Raw genomic sequence first — 21,586 nt, 5'->3', positions numbered from 1 at the left:
GGGGGGGGGGAACCGTTATTTTACATAGGCAAATCCAAGCACATTTTGCCTTCATTGTTGCTAGTCTAATCAATTCTTACTGGTCACACAATGGCCCGTATTGAGTAATGCGGAGGTAATCTGATTAACAATCATTGACTGAAATCCTGTTGCTTAGCATAGTAAGTGGCAGTAGAGGAGGCTGATTAAAACAGTGGGAAGTTGGTGAGTCAACTTCACTGTAAATTTCATTGATTCCAGTGGCTGTACTGTGAGTTACTTGGACATTTTACTGGCTGGGAAATCCTGGGGGTGGGGGTGCGGTAGAAAATCCAGTACCAAGAAGCATCTACTGTAGGTTCACATCTGTACTCCAGAGTCACACTTGCTGTAGAATTCATACGCAACTAGCCCTAGAGTGTAGGGATGCTGTAACATTGTCGGCTGGTATCTCATCTAACTTGTCAATCAGTGTAAGGATAGAAGAACCTGCTTGTTGCACTTCTCCCCATATTTGGATGTTTTAAGTCACAAATTCTTTCTATTTCAAATATACAGACATTTAAGAAATCCCTGCCAAAACCAAAGTGAAACACAATTCCCACCCACCCCTAGTGCAGCCCCTCCTTCTATTTTCAGCCCACAGTGAGGATCCAGATTGTCCATTCCTAAGGCCAACTCTGAACCTAGTACCAAAACCTGCTTTCTGTTTATTAGCATATATTGCATCCTGGAGTTCCCTCTCTAAAATGCCCTGTCTAGAGCTTTTGTTTTTTAGTTATGGAAATATATTTTCTTTAGAAAATATTCAGTCAATGATTGCTTGCCATTCACTTCAGAAAGAATATATTGCGAATTAGAAATTTGATAGTATTCTTCCATCATTTTTTTTTTTGCCATAAACACAGTGCTACATAGTCATTGTGTAAGCAAATGAACATGATTTAGGTTTTTCCTTCTGAGGGTAAAAATCATCAAGTAAAGATTTAGAAAACAAAGCACCATTAAGTGTGCTCATCTAAATGATAATAGAGCTGACTAGAACACATCCTTTCTTTTTAAGGGTTTGCCTCAAATTGGGTGCCAATTGTGACGAACCCAGACCTACTGGGATCTATCACACAGTTACTAAGCTGCCACCAACCATTCCCTATAATAAGTCACACAGACCAGGGATGGATTTTTAAACAACAAAAGAATAAGGTTTATTTTAAATACAAACAGGGTAAATAAAACAATCAGGTGAATAAAATAAAGTAACGTGGCTTATTCTCACACACACAAGCATACAGTTTGGTTCACCTAGAACCTTTAACTTAAAGCACAGACCCTGAACCCATCAGTTCTGGCTAACCCACAGACCCCTGAACCTTTCAGGTTGGTACTCCGACACACAGTAGTACCCTGTCAGACACCCAGACTCCCACAACAGCTTCTTCTTCCCCAGCTGCTGCTTCGTCCCTCCCAGTGTCTCACAGTCTGTCTCAGCATCTCCTCTTCACCACACAGGCATCACATATTTATACAGTACAGCCCCTCCTCCTGATGTCCCGCCTTCCACTCCCCATAGGATGGAACTTTCCCTCCAAACCCATGACAGACAGGTAACATCAGTGCTGTTATGTAACACCTCCCCTCTTTATAAGTTGTTTTGTAGGGGGAAAGCTAAGGTGCTTTTCACCAAAAAACAACCTGTATAAAACATACAACAACAGTTATACATACCCTATAATACTTACATATACTTACACTCCAAGTTAAACATAGCAAATAGGCATTTCAAACATTTACCATATGCATTACATCAATTTTACCTTTATTAATACAAACCAATTTAAAACCAGGTACATTTTAACTTTTTGTCTTCATTATATACATATAGTCCATGTTCTTTCGCCGTCTTCAGTCTTCAGGTCTTCTTGATAAGGCGTCAGCAACACAGTTCACTGACCCTCTGACCACCTTCACTTCATAGTCCTGTAAGTTCAAAGCCCACCTCATAAGTTTGCTATTGTGGGTTTTCATCGTCTTTAACCATTGCAATGGTGAATGGTCAGTACACAGAACAAAATGTCTTCCCCAGATGTAAGGCTTGGCCTTCTGGATCGCGTAGACTATGGCCAAACACTCCTTCTCCACGGTTGCCAAATGTCTCTCACCTTTTTGAAGTTTCCTACTCAGGTAGGACACTGGATGCTGGTCACCATTCTCATCCTCCTGGCACAGAACTGCTCCTACCCCGCTGTTAGACGCATCGGTGTAGATGATGAACTCCCGGTCGAAGTCTGGAGCACGCAGGACAGGATAGTTGATTAACGCCTCCTTCAACCTCTGGAACGCCGCCTCACAGTCGCTGGTCCACGGGATGCGGTCATCAGCCTTCTTCCTCGTCAGATCGGTCAGCGGAGCCGCAATCTCGCTAAACCTCGGGATGAACTTTCTGTAGTAGCCCACCAACCCAAGAAATGATTTGACTTTTCTCTTGGTGGTGGGTCTAGGCCAATCTCGAACAGCTTCTATTTTGGCCTCCAGGGGTTTTATCATTCCTCCCCCTACCATGTGACCTAAGTATTTTATTTCTGGGCTACCCAGCTGACACTTGCTGGCCTTTACTGTTAGCCCTGCTGCACTTAACCTCTGCAGCACTAACTCCAGGTGTATCAGGTGATCTTCCCAGGTATTACTGAAGATCCCTATGTCATCAATGTAGGCCACTGTAAAGTCACTGAGCCCTGCCAAGGTCTGGTCCATCAGCCTTTGGAATGTGGCTGGTGCATTTCTGAGACCAAAGCTCAGGACTCGAAACTCATAGAGACCAAAAGGGCTGCAAAAGGCAGTTTTTTCTTGATCCCTGGGATCAATTCTTAATTGCCAATTTCCCTTTACCAGGTCCAATGATGAGATGAACCGACAACCCCCTATGGTTTCAATCAGGTTGTCTAGCCTGGGCATTGGGTAGGCATCAGGAGTGGTTACACGGTTTAATTTCCTGTAATCAACACAAAACCTAATGCTCCCATCAGGCTTGTCCACAAGGACTATCGGAGAGGACCAAGGACTAGAAGAGGGGACGATTATGTTCTCCCTCAGCATCTCGTCCAGCTCCTTCCGCACCTTGTCCCTATAGGGTCCCGTTACTCGGTATGGGGATACTGCCTGCGGGGGTGCATCCCCTGTGTGGATCCGATGCATCACTCCCTTCACTATCCGCGGCTTGTTGGAAAACACCTGTTGATATTTGCTAAGCAGCATTTTTAGTTCTTGCTGCTGGTCTTGGGTGAGTGCAGGACTGATCTTTACCTCCTCTGGGTTGTATTTTACTTCCCCTCTACCCTCCCAGAAGGGTAATTCCGCTTCCTCACTCTCAGCTGCTTTTATCGCGAATAAAACCCTCTGTTCCCCTCTGTAGTAGGGTTTTATGGCATTCACATGAACCACCCTCCTTGCTTGGTTCTCCTCCTGCTCTATTAGGTAGTTCAGGTCTGACATCTTGGAAATGACCCTATATGGTCCTGCCCATTTGAGCTGCAGCTTATTCTCTCTGCAGGGCCTAAGCCAAAGCACTTCCTCCCCTGGGTCAAAGTGCCTCTCTCTAGCTTTGTGGTCATACCATGTTTTCTGTCTGACCTTCTGAGCTTGCAGGTTTTCTGCTGCCAGCTCTAGATTTCTCCTTAGGTCATTCATCAAGGTGTCTATGTATGTCACAACGTCTTGTGGGTCATCCTGGGTGATCTGCTCCCAATCTTGCTTGATCAAATCAAGGGGCCCTTTCACCCCTAAGTGTGCAGCAAACATGTCAGAGTGACCCCTTTGTAAGATCATGGGGCGATACTTTTCAGGTACCACCAGCTGACTTCGGATCCCATCTCCCCCTTTTGAGATATTCCTCAGGGTTTCTCTATATAAAATCCCCTTTTTCTCCAGAAATCTCACTGGGGTTTCAGGTGTTAGCTGGGCGTCAGTCACCTGTTCAAAACACCTTTGGAGAGTGGCGTCTGCCTTTTGCTCCTGTCCAAATCTGCTGTCTGTGGTTAAGGTTTCCACCACAGCTTCTGAACTCCCCTCTGCTTCCGTCTCTGGCTCATCATTACCCCCCTGAACTGTCCCTGTGGTGGCTTGTGAGCGTGTGGTCACTAGCACCCGTTTCACATGTTCAGCCAGGTCATTTCCCACGAGCACGGCTGCTGGCAGAGTCGATAAAATCGCTAGCCGCCAAACGCCCCTCCAGCCTCGAAAGTTGACAGGTACCTCTGCTACTGGCAGAGAGATTACCTGCCCCTCAATACCTGCTACCTTTATGCTCTCATTTGGGATTATAAACTCCCGGGGAATGATATCGGGATGGCACAGGGTTACCTGGGAACAAGTGTCCCGCAGCCCCCTATACTGACGGTCAAGTATTCCTACGTCCACCCCGGCTGTCTCAAACAACTGAGAATCTGTTTTTATCAGCAAGCAGCGCTTTACCTCCACAAGAGGACCATTTTCCTCAGCCTGCTCAGCATAGGTAGCTGTTCCAGACTGAGTAGCCATGGCAACAGGCTCCCTCTGTGACACTGAGCCTTGCTCTTGCTGGACACAGAACACAGCTTTTGGCTTGGTCCCACTAGAATTCTGAGGCACCATTCCTTTTAGCTGCTTCAATTTCTCACACTCTGAGATCAGATGACCCTTTCCCTGACAGAAATAGCATTTTCTGGTGTATTTTGATTCTCTCTCCTCTTGTTTGGGTTTTCCCTCCAAATTCTGAGGGCTTGGTTTCATGCCTGAGGGCTTCCCTTCACCATGGGCCCCTCCCCCTTGCTGGCTTTTCCCTGGTCCCTGAGAGTACTTGCTGTAGGTTTCTTTGGGTTTACCTACAGATTTCCCCTCACCCAAGGGCTTTCTTATTTGGGAGATAAAATCCGCGATTTCTGCGGCTGCTGCCACAGATTTCGGTTTCCTTTCCCTCACCTGGAATTTCAATTCCCCATGCAGAACTGAATAGAACTGTTCCAGGGCTATCAAGTCTTTAAGCTGTTCATAGGTCTCTGTTCCCTCCTGCGACAGCCATTTCTCAAGCAGCCTCACCAATTGGGCCCCCACTTGGGTAAAAGTCTGTTCTGGCTTCTTGGTGAGGGACCTGAACCTTTGTCTCAGCTGCTCTGCATTTATCCCATGTCTTGCAAACACCAGTTTTTTAAACTCTGCGAAATCTTTCATCCGTTCCTCAGGCATCTCGGCATAAACCTCAGCCAGGCTACCACTGATTAAAGACCGCATGATGGTCATCTTCTCAGTTTCCCTCACTGAGAAGTCCACCAACGCTCTTTCCACTAAGGAAAAGAACACCTCGGGACAATCTCCCTTGTGGTACACAGGGAATTTCTTCAGGTCAGCCTTAGACAGTTGGCCCCCCTCAGAATCCCTATTATTATTATTGTTCTGGTTCATCAGTTCCAATCTCTTTAATTCAAACGCCATTCTCTCTCTCTCTAATTCAAATTGCCGCTGTTTCTCTCTTTCCCTTTCCTCCATTTCCCTCACCCTCAGTTCATGCTGTTGGGCTATGAGTATTTTTCTGAGTTCTGGGTCTTGCTCTCCTGTGCTGTCACCTTGCACTGAGCCAAATTCATCCTCAGAACCTTGGTCAATCTGGGGGTCTTTCACTTCACTCATGTCTGCTATCTTGCTTCGAGTCAAGGGCATAATCCCCCCTCAGAACAGGCTGCTTTAAAAAGTCAAGCCTCAAAATAAAATGACCACTTTTTTCCTTCTTGCCTCAGAACCAGCTCTCCCTAGAGATTGCTGCTGTTCTTCAGCACTACTTGCAACAGTATCGAGTCAGAGCCTACCCCCCTCTGCTGGGCCTCTCAGCTGGCAAGCTAGCTCGCTGTTGCTACGCAGTTTTGCCTCAGCGTTTTCCCGCCAAAATCAGGCTGCCTCAGAGCACCTTAATCTAAGTCTCCCCAGTTGGCACGTTCTTCTACTAGCGCACCTCCCCGTGAGGTACACCTAGAAGATTACCTACGCGCCTCAGACTGTCCCTGACTAGACCCCCCTTGCTCTGGGCACACTTGCCAAGGCTTTGCTGGACCGCTGGACAACTGGACCAGACGTATCCCACACGCTGGACACCAATCAATGTGACAAACCCAGACCTACCGGGATATGTCACACTGTTACTAAGCTGCCACCAACCATTCCCTATAATAAGTCACACAGACCAGGGATGGATTTTTAAACAACAAAAGAATAAGGTTTATTTTAAATACAAACAGGGTAAATAAAACAATCAGGTGAATAAAATAAAGTAACGTGGCTTATTCTCACACACACAAGCATACAGTTTGGTTCACCTAGAACCTTTAACTTAAAGCACAGACCCTGAACCCATCAGTTCTGGCTAACCCACAGACCCCTGAACCTTTCAGGTTGGTACTCCGACACACAGTAGTACCCTGTCAGACACCCAGACTCCCACAACAGCTTCTTCTTCCCCAGCTGCTGCTTCGTCCCTCCCAGTGTCTCACAGTCTGTCTCAGCATCTCCTCTTCACCACACAGGCATCACATATTTATACAGTACAGCCCCTCCTCCTGATGTCCCGCCTTCCACTCCCCATAGGATGGAACTTTCCCTCCAAACCCATGACAGACAGGTAACATCAGTGCTGTTATGTAACACCAATTTCTCTGGATCTATAAATAAACCAATGGGAGATTTGAGAAAGAGAAGCAAATTTCAGATTGTATATTATTTTTAAAAGGAGAACCATGCAATTTATTTTCCATTTCCTTCTGAAAAATAGCCTGTGTGCTTTGGCCAAACCTTGTTCCTATCCTAAGGTCAGGTATTTAATAATAAATAAGTTGGCTAGATAGCTCAGTGAATTAGGTTTCTGGCTATGAAGCCTGAGGCTGGGAGTTCAGTTCCCCACTGGGCACCCCAGAAGAGCTAGTCTATGTGGCCTTGGGCAAGCTGCGCAGTACCTACAGTCAGATACTTAAGTGGGGAAAAAATAGCTTGGGTTTTCTGGACTGTCAGAATGTTGTACTTAGGCTAATTTAACACACCCAGAGGAGAATGGCTACAAAACAAGACGTCAAAGGACAAGATTCAGAAAAGTCCATAGATGACAAAATAAATTTTAAGAAACCTTTATATGATTGCTTTCCTTTTTTATATACCTCATAAGAACTATAATAACACTACCAGCTCACAGAAGGATGGTATGCATATCTACTACAGAGACCTATTTTATTGCTTATGACAATAAGTCACTGTTTATAGAAAGAAATGAATGGTGAATAAATATGAGAGGAGAAGGTAGCAGTAAATCAGTAATGAGATATCATCTCCTGATTTTCTTGCATGAGAAATAGGACTGCTGCAGCATAGTTCTGTATTTATTGGCTAAGAACTAAACCCTACTGTGTGTGAGGCATTCACTCTAGTATAGTTGTACGGGGATGATGGAAATTGTAATCCAATACATATGGAAAGTGGCAGCTACAATAGGGAAGGCTGCTGTAGCAACTGAGTATAGAGTTTCAGCCATGTAACACCATCCCAGCCTAGTCAGAATAAGTCCATTTCAGTAAACTGGGACTTATAAGCACTGCAACAGTAATATTTCTACTTCTTTTAAAAAATCAAAATCACAGTTGTTTCTTCCTTTAATCATCTGCTTTTCAAGGACTAAATTCAACTCTTACTCCCAAGAAATTCATGAGCGCTGTTACATCAATCCTTATGATAGATGCCATAGATTTTGTGCATTTACTCCAGTTGGGATCAACAAATGGACTGAGTCCTTTGTGTTTAATATAGTTTGTTTCTATTATTCCATTATTGTGGTAAACTACCTCTAGAGTTTTAAACCAAATAAAGGGTAGGATTTTAAACTTGCTTTAATTCTTTCCCTTACTTCTCAGAAACAGAGAGGTATGCAAAGGTTAAGACTTTATCGTATGTGAAACCCTTTCCCTCAAGCAGGCCCTGAATGCCTCATTTTACTGTCCATGAAACTAGTTTTTTTAAAAAGTAGTTTTTATTTTCTTAGGTATTTGATGGGAGATATGTTTTATACATCTAACCAGCCAACCAATCCCCCAGTCTTCTTTCACAATAGATCTCATTTATCATTACTTTTAAAAAATAAGATTATACAAGAGGAGGTCTACCAAGCCAATGGGATTTTAGTGAGTCAGCACTTACAGAAATTAAGTAGTTGATTCCCATTGTGGATAGAGTGATGGATGAGGACTCTGGCAATCAGAGTCTGAATCACCACTTGGCCATGGAAACTCACTGGCAGAGTTCAATTGGTAAACCACTCCTTAAATAGCTCACTTACCTTGAAAGCCCTATTTCAACTACAGTGGAACGTTGACTTATAAACTCCCTACTTATGAACATTTCAAGTTATGAACCTCCTTGTCCACAAAATTTTGCTTCGACTTGAGAATGGAGTTTCGACTTATGAACGAAAAAGTGCGGGGGAGGTGGGGAAAGCATGAAATCTGAACTTTCAGTTAACTGTTGGCCAGTCAAGAGGGTGCTTGTCTGCTTCCTTGCTCGTCCAAGCGGTTAGAGAGTAGATAGGGAGAGAGAGTCTTCAGACTGCCTGGTACTGTCTGGTATTGCCTGGTACTGTACTGTACCTACTGTATTTTTTTTGGCTTTTTTAAAAAATTAGATTTTTGGATTTTTGGATTTTGGATTTTTGGATTTTTTACTTTCTTTTTTAAAACAGAGAGACTGCCTATTCTGAGTGAGTACACTCTATTTGGTTGTTGTGGGTTTTTTGGGCTCTTTGGCCGCATTCTGGAGGTTGTTCTTCCTAACATTTCGCCAGTCTCTGTGGCCGGCATCTTCAGAGGACAGCACTCTGTATTTACTGTACATACAGGGTTTTTGCAGCTTGGTGGTGGGTAGGGCTAGATGGGGGGTTTATGTTTCTGTGATCTGATGGGTCTTGCAGTGTAAATTTTAGTTTTAAAATGTGTGTGGTTAAAATGTGGATCTAAAGTCTGTTTTAAAATCAGAAAATATTCTGTGAAGGGCTGTGGTGGTTGTTCAGGCAGGCAGGCCTTAAAGTGGAGTTTACTGTAGACTCAAGTCTCTACCCCCCTCCTCTCTCTCTGCTCTCTTTTTGTGATGAGGAGTTCTGTGCTGGAAGAATGGTTGCTGGTTGTTGGTGCAAGCAGGCTTTAAAATGCAGCTTAGACTCAAGTCTCTACCCCCCTCCCCGTATGCTCTCTTTTTGTGATGAGGAGTTCTATGCTGGAAAATGGTTGCTGTATTCTATGCCTTTTAGGGTTTGTGTACAGTGGTGTGCTGAACAGTACATAGTCATGGCTCCAAAGAAAGAACAAAGCAAAGGCAAAAAAGTCTCCATTGAAACAAAAAAGGACATCATCAAAAAACATGAAGATGGCGTGCGTGTCACTCAACTTGCTGCTGAATACAAGATGGCAATGTCAACCATTGACACCAAGAAGAAAGATGTTTTGAAACACATTGATGTAGCAAAAGGAGTCGCAATCCCAACAAAGAACAGGTTACCTCTGATGGAAGAAGTGGAAAAACTTTTACTGGTCTGGATCAATGAGAAACAGCTGGAAGGGGAGAGCATCAGTGAAGCCATGATCTGCGAAAAAGCGAGGAAGCTGCATTGTGATTTCCTGGAAAGAAAGCCCTCTGGAAGTGCAGCGCAAGAAGAATTCAGTGCCAGCAGGGGATGGTTTCAGAAGTTCCAAAAGAGAAGTGGCATCCACTGCATTACAAGACATGGGGAGGCTGCAAGTTCTGACCATGATGCTGCAGAAACCTTCAAGTTGGACATTGCCGAATTCATCAAGGAAGAAGACTACCTCCTCCAGCAAGTCTTCAACTGTGACGAGACAGGGCTGTTCTGGAATAAGATGCCCAGGAAAACCTACATCACTCAGGAGGAAGAGAAAATGCCAGGCCACAAACCCATGAAGGACAGATTGGCCCTTTTGTTCTGTGCCAACACCACTGGCAATCTGAAGATCAAGTCTCTGCTGGTGTACCACTCCCAGACTCCTCACCCATTCCAGCGAGAGAAAATTAACAAGGCCACACTGCCTGTCATCTGGAGGGCCAACTCAAGAGCCTGGATGACAAGGCAGCTGTTTATGGAATGGCTCTATGAAGTGTCTGCACCCGCTGTCAAGAAATATCTTTCTGACAACCAGCTTCCTGAGAGGTGCCTTCTTCTGATGGACAATGTCCCAGCACACCCCTCATCCTTGGTGGATTATATTGACAAGGATTTCATCAGGGTCAAGTTCCTTCCCCCCCCCCCAACAGAACACCTCTTCTGCAGCCCATGGACCAGCAAGTGATCAGCAACTTCAAGAAGCTGTACACAAAGGCACTCTTCATCAGGTGCTTCAATGTCACAGAGGAGACCTCCTTGACCCTGAGAGAGTTCTGGAAGACACATTTCAATGTCCTCTACAGCATCAGACTCATTGACAAAGCCTGGCAAGATGTCATAACTAGGATCTTGAACTCAGCCTGAAAGAAACAGTGGCCAGAATGTGTCACAGACAGTGGCACTGAGGGGACTGATTCACAGGTGGTGAAGGACATCATCTCCATGGGTGAAGGCATGCGTCTGGATGTCCACCAGTATGATGTAGAGGAGCTGATTGAAGAACACATAGAGGAGTTGACCACAGAAGAACTTGCAGAACTGCAAACCAAGTATCAGAAGGCTCTTGTGGAGGAGCTTTCCACTGAAGAAGAGGAAGAGGCACCGCAGATTAGCAGTGAGGAGATCAAATCCATCTGCAAGAAATGGACCGAATGCCAGGACTTCTTTGAGAGGCACCACCCAAACAGGACTGTGACAGGAAGAGTTTTGGACATGATGAATGACAACGTGGTCAGCCACGTCAGAAAGATTCTGCAGCGCAGGATGAAACAAACAAAACTGGACAGATTTTTCACCCAGATGGAGCCTGCAGCCAAGAGACAGTGACAGGGAACCCCTGGAGAAGATGACCCAGAGGAGGGAACCTCTACCTCACAGTGATGACCATCTCACCATCCTCCGTCCAGCCAGAAGTCACTGTGATGTCCTCCAGAAGACACCAAAAGCTAAGTGACCTCTCTTTTGTTTTAAAAGGTGTTGGTGGGTGGGTTTCCAAGTTGCTTGTTTCATGTTAAATGTTTTGTTTAAAAGTTGCTTAGTTTAAAAATGTTGTTGTTAGAATGGGTTAAAAATGTGTTTTAGCCTCCAAACTTTCTCTCCCCCCCCCCGTCTTCTCTCTCTCTGTCGTCTCTATTTTTGTGCTTAAAAGCACAAAGCTTTGTCTGAGGGGTCTGTGTGCCCCAGTGATGACCTTCTTTCTTTCCTCTTTCCCCTATTGTTCCCTCCCTTCCTCCTTTCCTGCCCTTTTTTAACCTAAAAAGTGCTTGGCTTGGTTGAAAAGGTGCTTTTCAAGGTATCCTGTTGTTTGAAAGGTGCTCTGTTTGAAAGGTGTTCCCATCCTTCCTCCCTCCTTTCCAGCTCTTTTTTATCCTAAAGGGTGCTTGGCTTGGTTTAAATGTGCTTGGTTTTAAAGGTGTTCTGTTTGGAAGGTCTTGGTTCCCCCCCTCTTTTCCTGCCATTTTTTGACCTAAGTTCATCTTAGGTTAAAAGAAAAGAAAAAGAAAAAAATCTCTCCCTAGTGGTAGAGTATGGATTAACCAGCTTTGCAATGCTTTGACATGCAAACGGTACTTCAACAAAAGGACAAAAAACAGCCAGAATGAATTAATCGATTTTCAATGCATTCCTATGGGAAATTTTGCTTCGATTTATGAACGTTTCGATGTATGAACACCATTCCAATATGGATTAAGTTCTTAAGCCGAGGTTCCACTGTATTAGGTTTATAAGTAGATTCTGACTTGACAGCACAGAACATACACAAAGAGAGTAGTTGTAATGAAACCTAAAACTAGATACATTGGATAATAAGTGTTTTGTAAGGCTAAGAAAGTAATATAGCACATAGGCTCAAAGTTACTTCATCATTGTAATGAGTACCATTTTCCCTGTTACATTCAAGGAACAGTTTAAGGCATTTTAAAATTGTTATTTTGATAGAACTTCTCTAAGTTTTATACCATTCCTTCGTCATCCCTTCAAGAATTTCCAAAACAACAAAAAGGTAATGGAAAGAAAGGAAATGTAGCAATCAGCACAATCAGCAACAGAATGTGTTATTTCTCCATCATTTAAAAAAGTAACAACAATAGTTTGCTTTTCAGACAAGGAATAACTGGGATGACTCATTTTTGAAAGTACATTTCCTAACTCTGCAGTTGGATTTAGAAGGAATGATCTAATCAAATGGTCCAGAAAGATACCACAGGAGTTGTCTCCTACTTATCCTTCTAATCATTTGATCAGCAGCCAACTGACAGATTTCACTCATAGTCGACCATGGTTTGTGTCAAGACGAGATCCCCCATATAAGCCTTCTTGCCCCAAAGATCTTCAGAGGAAAGAAGATTTCTGTTTTAGAACCTTTGAGACATTCAGCTTCCTGCTAGATGGATGGAGGCAGTCAATTTTGGGGGACCAGTATTTCCCATTTTCTTATCAGGAATTTTTAGGCCAAATTCAGCAGTGTCTTTTCAGTAAAAGTGATGGTATGAGACAGCTTGTAGTAATCACAGATTGGAGGGAGGGAGGAATGCTGATTCTTTCACCTCTGTGTGTATACAATAAATTAACATGCTTGATATTAAATGCTGGGCACTGAAAAAGAAATGAATAGAAAATTAATCCTCACAACAATAATCTTTGCTATAAGGACAGTAATTTTCTTTGGAAAGCATCAGCCTTGACAAGTGCAAAATATTTCACTGCAGTAGTTCATATACCACGTAAATGTAATTATGGCACAACCTATTCATTGTGGTAGCTGCTGTAAAATTCCTTTTATATCTATGTCTTTAATCAGTTCCTCTTTTGCTAGACATGACTTCCAGGAATACACGTAACTGTTCTAATTCTCTGAAGCCTCTACTGTTCTAATACTGGAGAGAGCAAAAAGAAATAAATTACTCATATATATATTCAATTACTGGTGCAGCTTTAATCTACAGCCAATATCCCTGCAGTTTAATGCTTAAAAGTCCTCATCTTTTCTTCATTATATTGCTGATATACAACATTATACCTGTTGAAATATTGTTTTCGAGCAGCAGAAGAGGGATTACTGATCTTTTCAATAGAAATGCTACCTTAGTTGCCCCTCTATTTCCTCAAATGCAGTTACTTTTATGAATAGCCATAGAGTTACTGCACATATTTCATGCTGTTGTGTGATCAGTAACTACTTCTTAGTTTTTAAAAGTTTTCAATGATAACTATTGCTGGGTCAAAATACTGGGCTGCTGAGTTACATGAGACAGTGCTGTTTCTGTAGGGACGCATCCATCATACAATTCCATCCCAAGGAAAGCCAGGTTGGCTCTGTGCCTGTGGATCTGCTGGGAATGGCCTTTGGTATTTAAAATAGAAGTGGCTGGATAGCTCAGTGTGTTAGGCACCTGACTGAGCAGCCAGAGGCTGGATGTTCAATTCCCCACTGTGCCTCCTGGGAGATCCAGCCTGTGTGGCCTTGGACAAACTGCACAGTCCCAGGGTGCATCAAGAAGAAGGGAATGGTAAATCACTTCTGAGTACGCTATACTTAGAAAACCCTGATAAAGGCTGTCATAAGTCAGAATTTACTTGATGGCATGTTGTTGTTGTTGTTGTTGTTGTTGTTGTTGTTGTTGTTGTTAAAAATTGACTTTTAAAATAAAGGTAAAGGTAAAGGTTCCCCTTGACAATTTTTGACCAGTCGTGTTCGATTCTAGGGGGCGGTGCTCATCCCCGTTTCCAAGCCATAGAGCCAGCATTTTGTCCGAAGACAATTTTCCGTGGTCACATGGCCAGTGCGACTTAGACACAGAATGCTGTTACCGTCCCACTGAGATGGTATCTCTTTATCTACTCGCATTTACAGTGATGCCTCGCTTAGCGATTGCCTCGTTTAACAATGTATTCGCTTAGCGATGAAGTTTTTGGAGTGATCTTGCACTCCGTTTAGTGATGTTTCCAATGGGGAAATTTCGTATAGCGATGTTCGGGACCTTGCTTCGCTTAGCGATGACAGTTTAGGTCCCCCTGTTTCACTTAGCGATGTCCGTTTTCACTATTTTAAGTGTGTCTTAAAATGTTCAAAAACTGTTTAAAATGCTTGTAATTGTTAGTGCACCCTGTAAAACCTTTGCAAACTTAATTTGGCTTTGTTCTGAGTCTTCGTTAATTTTTGGTGAATTCTTCCCCCCCCCATTGGAATGCATTGAACTGTAGGTTTGACAGTTCAATGCATTCCAATGGGGGGGGGGAAAGAATTTTAAACAGTTTTTGAACATTTTAAGACACTTTAAAAATAGTGAAAACGGACCTGTCAAAACCATTGAAATGCATTGAAACCTATTCAATGCATTCCAATGGGGGAACCGCGTTTCACTTAGCGATGTTTCCTATGGCGATTTTCACTTAAGGACAGTAATCCGTTCCCATTGGAACGGATTATCCGGTTTTCAATGCATTCCTATGGGAAATGGTTTTTCGCTTAGCAATGTTTTCCCATAGCGATGGTTTTTTTAACCAATTAACATTGTTAAGCGAGGCACCACTGTACATGCTTTCGAACCGCTAGGTTGGCGGGAGTTGGGACAAGCCATGGGCACTCACTCCGTCGCGTGGATTCAATCTTACGACCGCTGGTCTTCTGACCCTGCAGCACAGGCTTCTACGGTTTAGCCCGCAGCGCCACCACATCCCTGCTTTAAAATAAAACATACCTTTAAATAGATTTTTATCTGGTGAGCAATATATACACAAGACTTCTGTAATGAGTAAAACCACTGAGTTGTGCAGCCTGCCAATATAGTGATAGCCTGCTCAAAAATATAAGTCTAGGCACTGAAAATGTTAAAAAAAGAGGGCACTAAGAGCATAATAACTCTAGGAAAACAGAAAAAGATAATCAACAGAATTTGAGCAGTGTTTTGGAAGGGTTGTTAAATGCTGTATTTTCTGGGAAACTGATACATTGGCTCTGGGTTTGAATTCTGCATAGGACTGCTGCAATGTTGGTGCTTGCAGCATTTCTTTCCATTCTCTCAAATATTCTCCTTGGTGCTCTTGTTATAGTTCCATTTGATTCTGTTCAAGGAGACTGACAGTATTTATTGTGAAACCGGGTTACTTCTCTACAGATTTCTGAAAAAAAGTCTTTTCAAAAGCTTTTGTGCCTATTTTTGTGTTCGAGCCCTCGCCACTCCAGTTCTCCAGAGCTCCTGCTTGTTGGAGGTTTAGTGAGATTATTCTCGGGGGGGGGGAGGATTAAAATGAGAATAAAGCCATCACGTTCAGCAAACGGCAGCACAACATAGTGTTATGTAGTCTCCCCATACTGCCCTTTTCTGTCTCCACCCACCCCCAAATCCCAAAGACATTTTCTCCTGGAAACTGGGAAAGCTTCATCTCTGTGTTCTCTTCCTGTAATTTCATTTAAAACCAGAAGACTTCCATTCATTTGGTAATGTCTTGAAATCATTGGTTTACCTAATTGCTTATCTGGGGTTCCCTGCCATAGTTTAATTGCTTTATTGGTTTACAGTCCCAAAGGAGACTATTCCCCAGCTACTCAATACCAAATATGTGTTTGTACAGAGATTTAATTTAAACTGGTGTTAATTGTTATGCCTCTGAAGAGCTCTGCATATTCTAAGATAAAAATTGCCAGAGTATAAATATGTATCCATTTTGAATACTTTGCAAAAATGTGTATGTGCGTTTTGATAATAACCCCCATACACCTCCAAGAGATGAAGGCCTTGTGGAACAGGTTTGGGTTCAGAAAGGGAGATGTCCACTTTCACGATTAATTTGTTAAAAACAATTTTCTCTACCATGTTAAGAGTTCAGTTGTTTGGAAATGCACAATGGAAATGTAAGTTTAAAAGCTATGTTAAGACTGGGAAAAACATGCAACCTATTTGGAACGTTAATTATACAAGTAACGACAGGAATCCCAGTTTAGAGTGTGATCCAATAGTTGCAAAGATGTGGGCCTGCTTGCACCAGAAAAGGTTTTCCTTGCCAGCTGTAGAACAAGGAGGAGGCCAAGCTAGCCTCCCTTACAAAGGAGTTCCAGCTACCAAGAAAGCTCTTCCAAAGTTCATAGAATTATAAAATGATCAAGTTGGAGGGGGCCTATAAAACCATCAGTCCCATGCTCAGTGCAGGAATCCAAATCAAAGCAGATCTGACAAATGGTTGTCCAATTTTATCCTGAATGCCTGTAGTGTTGGACCACTCACCACCTCTCAAGAGAATTGGTTCCATTGCCGTACTCCTCTAACAGTTAAGAACTTTTTCCTGATATTGAGAAACACCATTTAACTACCTTTAGGGGGTAGTGTTCATTCTGTCGGTCTCATTTTCTGAGGTGGCTTTGGCACCATTAAAATGATTTTTATAGACCTAATCAGGCATTATGCCATGCTATGTGTAGTGCTAAATGGGTAGTAGTGTTGGGTAAGTACCCTTAAACCTCATTCATTAAATCTCACCTGGAAAGGTCTGTGAATGAGCTTTATAGGCATGTTAAAAACCTAAAGGTTACTTGATTTCCAATTATGGTGAGGCCATGGGTCTGGAGCTTACATGCATAGTCATATACCCATGCCCTATTCAGCCCTATATAATGCCTGAATATGGTTCTGATATATACTGTATGTGCATGGATCAAGATCATGACATAAACTCCATCTCATGAACTAGGTTCATGAACTGTCTGATCTTTTTGTGCCCACTTAGTGTATGTTGGACACTGATTTTGGAATCAGTACTTGCCCAGAACCTATAAAGACTAAAAGCCAAAGTATACATTATACAAAACCTGCTATTATTGCTGCAATCAGTTTAGTGTGCAAGAGACATGGCTGAGACAGTCTTATGTGTCAGAAATCAGACATACAAAGGAAGTACATGTTAGGAAGAACAACCTTCAGAACATGGCCAAAGAGCCCGAAAAACCCACAACAACCATCAAAGGAAGTACACACTTGTGGCCTGAAGACCAAACAGAAAACAAAGCAAAATCATTTTCAGATGACAAAAAGGGAGAAAAATGTCTGCTATGACTGTGACAATCATACACAATAATCTTTTAAAAGAATTTCTTCTTGACAGGTATAGGCACCCAGTGTGGTATATTGGATAGAGTGACAGAGTTGGATGCAGAGTAGAAACCTAGGTTCAGATTCTTGCCTGGCCATGAAAACTCTCTCTCTCTCTCTCTCTCTCTCTCTCTCTCTCTCTCTCTCTCTCTCTCTCTCTCTCTCTCTCTCTCTCTCTCGTGTGTGTGTGTGTGTGTGTGAGAGAGAGAGAGAGAGAGAGAACAACACAGAGAAGCATACATATTTAACAAACAAGAATGATTTAATAAGAAAAGAGTTCAAAACATTTGCACACATAATGAACATACAAATTTGCACACGTAAACTTTGTGCAACAGCACAAATTTATTTAACTTGTTAAAATTATATAGCTGAAAAAGTACATAAGGTTATATGTTTCCTTGATATTTTGTATTCTTATGGTTCATAAATAAACTCAGTTTCATCAATATATTGAGGATCCATCTTCACCTTTGGAGGAGAGACAACTTAATTTTAAAAAGCTATCACCCAGATAAGCTCTGATCTTTCCAGAACTAACTAACAAAGATTTAGAAGATTATCAGTTTAAAGCAATTAACTCTCTAATTGCTAGTTATGTGCAAGTAGCACATTTTAAATCTTCATTTATACTTTTTAAAAATTACCAATGTGAGTGCATTTGGAACCAAAGGAACATTGTAAGTAATCATGTCATGTTATTTCTTGCCAGAATAATGCTACCTGAGGGCAAGAACAAAAATCGTAGTCCAAGTCCTCTTAGTTACACCTACTGGTGCAACAAAATTGGCATATATCTCACTGGCAAATGCCAGAAGTTAGGAAGTCAGCCTAGACATTTTCTCATCAAAGAAGAATAAATGCCCACACTGAATTCTTTAAGGGCCTGTCCACACTATATAAAGGCCCTTATATATACATTTCTATATAGATTGAGCCATCCTTCCCCTTTAAGAGCTGTCATGCACCTTTCTGTCCAAGCAGTAGGGCATGCATTCTTTGTGACACACTCATTTAGTCTTGAGACAGCAGCCTCCAGTAGCCTCTGTCATCATGGCTGCAGATTCTTAGAAAGAGAAAGTGGCACATGTATAACATGCAGCAAGTGTGTGAGTGGGAAACTGAGTGTCAGTGATCTTTGCAGTAGTAACAGCAGTCAGGGACCATCTCTTCTGCCCTTTCCCTTTCCCTACCTGCCAGGTAGGTTCATATGGAAGGAGGCGGTCCTTCAGGTATCCAGATATGAAGCAAAATACCCAGTCTCTGTTTTGCCTCATTGATCTCTAAAGAAAGAACAATTCTGTGTGTTTAGCCAATGAGTGAATTCACCAGCAGTTTGATTGATAGGGTCTTTAAACAAATGGGGAGTTTGCAAGAGAACAAAAATACCTGTGCAAACCTGGATTTAAAAATCTATAATCTCAAGGTGCTATGGAGTATGCAATGGTTGCTGCAAGGAACTTGGTAGGGCAATATTATACAAAGTCTGAAGAAAATATCCTTTCTTATTGAGCAGCTATCATACTGACCATGAGATTCTGGGAGGTGTATAGCTGAACAAGAATATTTTCCGAGCTCTATTGTTATAAATCCTGCAGAAGCTGCATCCCCACACACCAAGTTGGATCTTATCTTCCATAAGCATCTAGGATCTTAGCTGGACACCAGCCTAAACAAAGGAAGAACAGGGAAAAACAATGCCACTTGTTTTTAACATAGATTCACCACAAACATGTGTGGCAACTTTACATGGTTCCCATCTCCCCTGAACTGTACAATCACCCTGGAAGGTAAGTTTTTGGTAGAAGATGCTGACTAGCCTAAGGGAACCAAATAGAGATTTGAACTGTGGTCTTCCTGTTCAAAATCCAGTTTTATGATGATTGCACTAAATTGACTCTCTCAAGCCAGTGCTTACTATAAAAAGGTACCAAGGATGAAGCCTACTGATAGAAATAAAACACCAACTATTAACGCATACATAGTCTGGTTTCCACTGAAATTTGGAATACCAGCCCCAAAGCATATGGCAGCTTGGGGGCTGTGAGACCTGCTTCCTTAGCAGATGATAAGGGGGCTATCCAATGGCTATAGCTTCGCTAAATACTATCAATCCATATAATTTCCCTTGTTTATGTATTGTGGGTGAGCACTTCATCTGGGCAATGAGCACCCACTTGCTGCACCTAGATACCTCAATTGCAACAAAAAAGTGTCTTTTTTTCTATCCCAGCTTTTTCTATGTGCATTTGCTTCTACTTTATCCATAGACTCTAGCACACCTTAGTATCAAGGCACAAACCATTATTTTCCAGATACCTCACTTTATTAATAACAAAAATCAAACAAAACCATTAATAAGCAAAACCATTAATAAGCAATATTATCATTCAGTACCCACGATGGAGTGCTGTCTTTCTAACAGCTTTTCAAGCCATGCATCCCTACATTGTGGGACTTTAATTAATGTTGGTTGGTTGTCATTTGCAATTCATAATACTGTTGGTTCTTTAAAGTTGTCAACTGCCATCTGATGAAGTGGAATTGTGCAACCACAGAAGTAGTTCTGAAGTTTAACTCTTTGACCCCTTGCTTTAGAAAATATATAATACCCCTTGATGATGCCCCACTGTCAACCAAGTTTTTAAATATTGTGCTGTGATATTTTGAATCAGCTTGACAGGGGAAATGATTGGCTCACTAGTACCTGCCTGTTTTGGAACTGGAATGGTAGCGACCTTTTTATAATCTCCAGAAAGTTCATGGCTGATACATAGCACACACACACACAATTCTTTTTCTCTGGCAGCAAAGGGAAAGGGGGATTAATAAGCACTGAAAACTAATATATTGTTGTGTCCATCACATGGAATCAAAACAGAATGATGGTATATGGAATCTATCATACTCCATGAGTGGGAAAGCACCTTCAAACATAGTAGAGGTGAAATATAAGCTTTGTCCTGATGTTCTCATTGTTTTGTTGATATTATCATAATTTTGATCACCAGGGAGAACATAATGCCACTTGACAGCATTTTAACTGATTATAAGCACACATGGTTCTAACACTAAATAGTGGTGACAGATACTGAGCATCAATAGGGATGCAGACACAAAGACAGCAATTAATGCAGTACTGGATGCCAGGAATTACTATATAATTTACTATTCTTTGCTTTTTCATTGTTGCTTTCATAAAATAAAATTTAAATTGCATCCGGCTTCTCTATTGATCCAAGATATGGGGGGCTGTTCTATTTTGCACTACTGAGGTATGCCAGGAATTGAGCATCTCTCTGATGTATCCACCTCGGTACATGAAACGACATCACACAAAGTGAAAGGGCAGGGTTGTTAGATTCTAGGGCTGCAAATCTTTGCTTGTTTAATTCCAGCAGTTGAGAAGGAAAATAAACAAACAAGGGATAAGACTATGACAAGTTTCTGAGAAAAAAGAATTGGAAGATTGTTTTGTGAAAATAGTTTTTGTACACACACATCCACATCCTTGATTTCTGACTTTAGTATTTTGCACAAAATATGCAGTGTGATATAGTGGATGGAGTGATGGCCTGGGTTCAAATCCCCACTGAGCCATGCAAGTTCACTGAGGAATAGAACTGGTGAAACCATTCCTTATGTATCACGGTTACCTCTACAGTTCTGATAGGGTTACTATACATCAGTTCCTACTTGACAGCACATTTTTCAAAAATGCATGTTTTTTAGTGAAAACTACAGGATCTTTTGTGCAAAATACAAGGGGTTTTCTTAGTGGAAAAACTCCCATCAGAAACAAGAAAAATTACCTCCTTATTGCAGTCTACAGGAATTCCATCTCTGTCTCCAGGTTATGTCAATCTGTTGAAAAACTTTGTCTGAATGGAAGTTGGTAAAGTCTGCACATAACTCAGCAAATTAGAAATACAAATGTGGATATGACTAGGGTCACATCACTGGAATGCAAATAAAAGCTGAAATGTGATGAGTAATTGACATGTGCAGGTGTATCTTGGGCAGGTATCTTAATACATAGGACACTGATCAAAAGCTAGATTTATAATTAGAGAGAAAAAAGAGCATCTCTCTCCACTATAGATTTGGATTATGAAATTTATGTGCCATCAAGTGGGAATCAACCTATGGCAACCTTAATAGGTTAAAGGTAAGTAATATATTTAATGAGTGTTTTTCCAATTCCACTCCCCCAGTAAGTTTCCATTGGCCGAGGAGGGAATTGAAACCTGAGTCCCTCACCCTATCTACTGGAACAGCCATTCTCAACAGGGGCATTGTGGCTCCCTGGGGTGCTGGCACATTTGAAGGGGACACAATTCTCAACACATAC

Source organism: Pogona vitticeps, chromosome 3 (genome assembly GCF_051106095.1).
Source record: "Pogona vitticeps strain Pit_001003342236 chromosome 3, PviZW2.1, whole genome shotgun sequence".
Classification (NCBI taxonomy): Eukaryota; Metazoa; Chordata; class Lepidosauria; order Squamata; family Agamidae; genus Pogona; species Pogona vitticeps.
The sequence above is the reverse complement of the archived record's forward strand: the minus strand, read 5'-3'. Positions refer to the sequence as shown.